Source organism: Momordica charantia (assembly GCF_013281855.1).
Source record: "Momordica charantia cultivar OHB3-1 chromosome 11 unlocalized genomic scaffold, Mcharantia_2.0 BLBB01000011.1, whole genome shotgun sequence".
NCBI classification, from domain to species: Eukaryota; Viridiplantae; Streptophyta; class Magnoliopsida; order Cucurbitales; family Cucurbitaceae; genus Momordica; species Momordica charantia.
Window position 1 is genome coordinate 16804212 of NW_028275159.1, and position 5713 is coordinate 16809924.

At 36.2% G+C, this 5713-nt stretch overlaps 1 long non-coding RNA gene across 1 annotated transcript; it reads right to left on the bottom strand.

Annotated features, from left to right (window-relative positions):
* Positions 1-1854: 1854 nt before the first annotated feature.
* LOC111024429 (uncharacterized) lies at positions 1855-3477 on the bottom strand. The gene is made up of 3 exons (XR_002603332.2): positions 2908-3477; positions 2781-2819; positions 1855-2169 (listed from the first exon to the last, which is right to left on the bottom strand). It is a non-coding gene; the product is annotated as an uncharacterized LOC111024429 (long non-coding RNA).
* Between the last annotated feature and the right edge of the window lie 2236 nt (positions 3478-5713).

The following is a 5713-nucleotide window of genomic DNA, read 5'->3' on the forward strand; positions in this document are numbered from 1 at the left end:
GTTTCATTCACCACGTGGCTGAATCCTACTCTGGATTTTCCAGCAATTATTGTGTAAAAAGAGGTGCTTCGAATCATTACTATTTGATTCGGACCTATTCTAAAAAAGTCGAGGCATTTCGAATTGTTTGTTGACACGGACAAAGTCAAGGAAAACCTCTGTTCAAATCCAATAGTAGGTAAAACCGGCCGAAACCCCTGCTTTTGCCAGCATGACAGCAAGCACAGACTGAATGACCAAAGCATCGGTTGCTTCAAAAGCCCACAGGAACGGAGTTGATGCTCCCACATCCATAGCATGAGTAGTTAAAGATATCTATATCCCAGGAAAAATATAGGGAAAAACCGAAACTTACTTCAGACTGCCCCTACAGACTAACACGAGTCCCTCACTCACATGCTTCCTAGTAAAGCAACTAGGAGGTCACCCAAACTAAGATTGCTCCAAGCCAAGCACGCTTAACTTTAGAGTTCTTACGATTGAGCCACCGAAAAGGAAGGTGCACCTTGTTGCCATTAAGTAGGGAGTGCTTAATCTTATTAAATAATTAATATAAATTAAATTATAATTAATAATAATTAATATATATAATTAATTAATATTATTAAATAATTAACATTAAAGAATTAATTATTAATCTACTTAACAATTAATTAATTAATTAATATCAATTAAATAAATAATTAACACTTAATTATTTACTAACTTAATATAATATTATTCTAAAGCATTTCTCTCGTATAACCTATAGTTGTAATGTACATCTTATGCACATTATTTTTAAACTATAGTTTTAATATGAATCTTATTCATATTTATTTTTATATTTGAATCTGATTCAAATAATTTTTCTCGTAATATATAGTTTCAATTTAGAATTAACCATATACTATAATGTATCAATATACATACATATATCCTTGGAGCAATTTGAACATTTCAAACTCTTCCAAAAAACTTAATCCTCGCTTTACATATTGTGAGCTAGCAAGAGGACCTAATGGAACTACAAATCAGAAGCTCCAACGATATGAGATTAATCGGTCAAACTCATTAATCGAGTTAATCAACATTCGTTAGCTGCGGGTAACTCCACTAAAGACCTGCAGCTGCATTCTTCTCACTACAGAATATTTTCATGTCCACGGATATACAACCATTAATGACATGTCAATCCTTCAAGATTGCTCGTAACTCAAGCTGGGTCAAATTACCGTTTTACCCCTAAGTTACATCTTACTCTTTAAATACCACTGCTCCTCTAATGAACAACCCGGTTATGGTCCAACCAATAACTGGAAGTCCCTCTTGGGCCAGTGAGAGGGTGAGGCCGTTCTTCAAGTTTCGGAGTCAGCATTTAAGAAAACACTCATTTACTCCACTAAAGTCGGAGATGAGTGAATTTCATCTTGTCGTATCCATAGTGTTGCCATGATAAGGTACCCAACTTTATCCATATACTATAGACCTTTTAGGTTATTATCCACTTGTATATTGATGGTATATCAAATATATATCCAGTATATATACTGTCCCGGTTATATGAAAATAACCTTAGATGTTTTACTAAAAGCCACCTAAAAAGTCTCGTTCGTACTAGAGAACTAAACCACTAGAGATACAAACTATGACAACTCTCACCACGCTTCCATTGTGCCACTCTGAATAATAACACTTACAAAAAAACTTACACTAAACAAACCAAACAACACTAAAGTTCTAACGAAACTCAAATTCTTCTCAGTTAATAATTTAATAACAATCTAACCTTAAAAAGTTCTCAATGAAATCTTCACTTTTCATAAACCATCCAATACATGAATTTACTTTCTCAAATAGCAGCGAAGCAAAAGCTAACTTAAGTTCAACTTGAACAAATGTATTATACTGATAAATGTCCTCAATAGATTACATCACCACAATTTCAAGTAGCTAAACAAAATTAATGTTCTCAAGAATAACGAACTGTCAATCCTAAAACATTCCGTAAATAAGGAACTTAACAAACTAATGTATTAATCTAATAACAGACTCAGCTACAAATAAACAACTATAACTATCCTATGCAAAGTGAAACTTAACAACACAATGTTAAATGGTCTCTCTAGTCAAGTCTCCTCCTCGCCATCATCATTCCAACTTCAAAGAGTTAGCTCGATACCTGCAAAACTGGAGGGAGAAAAAGAGGGATGAGTACAACCACGGTACCTAGTAAGCAGCCCTTATCTGAAGGGTCACGCACAAACAACATGCTTATCAAGGAAACAACGAGTCATGCTTATCAAAGAATCAACACGTGATGCTTATCATTAGTCTCAAGCCTTAAATGAAAGAAACATATTACAAGAAGCAGTTTATTCATAAGTTTAACTAAACATGTACCATACATGTCAAATTCATCCTCACATCTTAACTCACTAGTTCTCTTTCTTGATTCCTCCAAGACTTGCCCCTCCAAGATTTATCTCATAAGAATGCAACATATGTTATACACGAAACATATGCCACTATCGTCTAGGCATGGCCATCCAACATCACAAGAACACCTTTCTCTCAACATTCATCATGCTTTACCACCACAGCGTATATAATTCATAAAAGAGACGTAGCTTATCCAGAAAACACATCCAACACTCTAAAAAGTTTCATAGTAATCAGAATACAACCAATAAGTATAATGTAGTACCAGAAATTATGCAACGACATTCATAGGCACACAAACAAACATTTTGTTCATAGCAACACACAACAAACAATCGCTTCAGTAAGGAACTACTTACCCACTCCCAGGGTTCCTAATTCTTCGGTTGATTTGACACCTAGGCATTCAAATTAAAAAACAGCATGTCAAGAAGGCAGTTCCAGTCACAAAAATCAGTTATAAGGAGGGTTCGAAAGGTCCGTTACCATAAAAATGATTTCTTTTGAGTGTGGGTAACTCATATCTAACTCGAGCAAGGGTGGGTAAAGTAGATCGGGTTTCAAACAGGTGTGGGTAGGTGCCGAACATCACAAAAACGCAGCTGTCTGTGTTTTGTAGAAGGGAAACATGCCGAATCCGCTACCGACGTTGCTGGTCGTTGAAGACAGGACACAAGATGCCAACTATAGGCTGTTATGGGTCGTGGGTTGCTGCCGAACAATCAAGACGTCGCCACACACTGCCGTACCGTCGCGAATACCACAATTCAAACGAACTGCGCGCCTGGTGCGAAATCGTCGCTGGTGGCTAAGCTCGGGCCATTGGGGTCGTACGAACAAAGCTTGGTCACCGGGCTTGCGAGGAAGGCGCCGGAGGTCGCCGTCTCTTGTCGTACGGGTCGCTGAAATGCAAAGAAGGCCGCCGTTCAAGAGTCGCCACACGCCGTTGGGAAGTTGTCGGCCACTGCTGCTACTTGGTGTCACCGGAGGAAGCCGTTGCCGGTGTTACTTTGCCGGAGAAGAAAAATTCCAATTGGGGGGGGGGGGGGCAGGGGGGGCGGCCACACAAAGAAGGGGAGGAAGGGAGTAGAACAACCTAGGGTTTTTTTTGTTTTGTTTTCACAACCTTTCCTTAATTATTATTATTTTTTTTGATAAAAAAGATATGGGCCCAACAAAAACAAGACAAGGAAGAATGACCTAAGCCTTTATAATAGAGTAGTTGTTTTGTTTTCACAACCTTTCCTTAATTATTATTATTTTTTTTGATAAAAAAGATATGGGCCCAACGAAAACAAGACAAGGAAGAATGACCTAAGCCTTTATAATAGAGTAGGGATTAATCCTTTTTAAAAATAAAACCCACTCCATAAGTATTTGCGAACATAAATTAGGAGGTTAACTTATCCTTGGAACCCAATAATAAAATCCAAAACAGAAATTAAACTTCCAAATTCTTGGAATAAGATTTAATTAAAAAAAATCTCTTCCAAAATTCAAAAACTAAATTTATCTTAATTCAACGAAATTAAACTTAAATTATAATTTACCCCAAAGTTAGAACTCCAACTTACAAATCCAAAAATTTAATTACCAGCTCAGGGGAAAATCCAAAGGCTAAATTTAAATCTTAGGATAAAAACAACTCGAAAACTTAGGGCGTTACAATTGAATTTAGACAATACAATGCTATGAATTCAACAACAAATTGATTGAATATAAATTTGTTTTTCCATGAATACAAACTACGAGTTTAGGGCAACACATCCAATAACCTCAAATAGAAGAAAAAATGGGCAAGAAAGCAGTGAAAGAATCTGAAAAAAATGAAGAAGATGTTGAGGGCAAGATTCCTACCCGAAAATTGTGAGCAAATCTTGTATCAATCATATCAAGAATGCAAAAAATATAAGCAGACAATAGAAGAATACACAAGCGAGTGGTATCAATTAAATCAAGGAATTATTTGTCGGAATCCGAATATCAACAAGTTTCACGGTACATCAATGGCCTTCGAGAAGAGATTCAAGATCGAATTGATTTATTTCTCCTAGCAGAAATTCGTGAAATAGTAGCAATGGCTATCAAAATTGATAAAAAAAATCAAGAAAGAAAGAAATTGGGCCATGGACAAGCAAGCTGGAATGAAAATCGAAACACTCCCGATTGGAGTAGAGAAGCAAGAACATCATCCGGTCGATTTGGATTTACTAATACAAAGGGAGAATTTAAACAAGACAACCAAAATCGGGAAGAAAAGAATGAATTTTACAAGGTAGGAAATGAGAAACCAAAAGCACCAACCAAGTGGAGATCAAATTATCAAAACTGTGGGGTCGAAAAAGCTAGTGGACAGCCCACGATCAACAAAAATTCAGCCTCAAAGCAAGAAAGTCCATATGCAAGATCTTGAAATTTAAAGAAATGTTGTAGATGTGGTCAAACAGGCGATTTCTCCAATGAATGCCCCTAAAGAAAGAAGTTCTCATTGATGGAAGAAGGTTCAGAATAAGAAGACAACAGTAAAAAGAGGATTAGAAATTTTCTGAAAATGAAGAAGAAATCTTTGAAGAAGAAGATGATGGTGAACGGGTAATTTGTGCTCTCCAAAGACTTCTATTGAATCCAAGAATAAAAGTGAATACTACTCAACAACATACCCTATTTAAGACTTGATGCACCGTGAATGATAAGGTGTGTGATGGGATAATAGATAGTGGGAGTTGCAAAAATGTTGTGTCCAAAGCCTTACTCAAAGTTCTTGGATTGGACACTGATCCTAATCCTAATCCTTATAAAATAGGATGGATCAAGAAAGGAAATGAAGTGGCTATCATAGAAATATGCACCATTCCACTGTCCATTGAAAAACATTACAAAGATCAAATTATTTGCATAGTTATAGACATGGATGCATGCCACATCTTACTTGGTAGACTTTGACAATTTGATCTCTTGGCCATTCACAAAGGAAGGGAGATCACCTACGAATTTAATTGGCTTGGTAAGAAAATCACTCTACTACCTAATAAGCAAAAGAGGTAAATTCGACAGGTATATCTTCAAAACTCTTCTCTATTATAGCCTCAAATGAGTTTTTAAGTGAGTAGAACAAAAACATAGTTGCACTAATCATTAAAGGTCATGATGAGGATTGCTTAGACACTCACATTCTACAAGCTATTTCCAATTTACTGCACACTTTTAAAAACTTATATTCTAAAGAATTACCTAGTGAACTTCCACCATTGAGAGATATCCAACACTATACAGACTTAATTATGGGTGCACC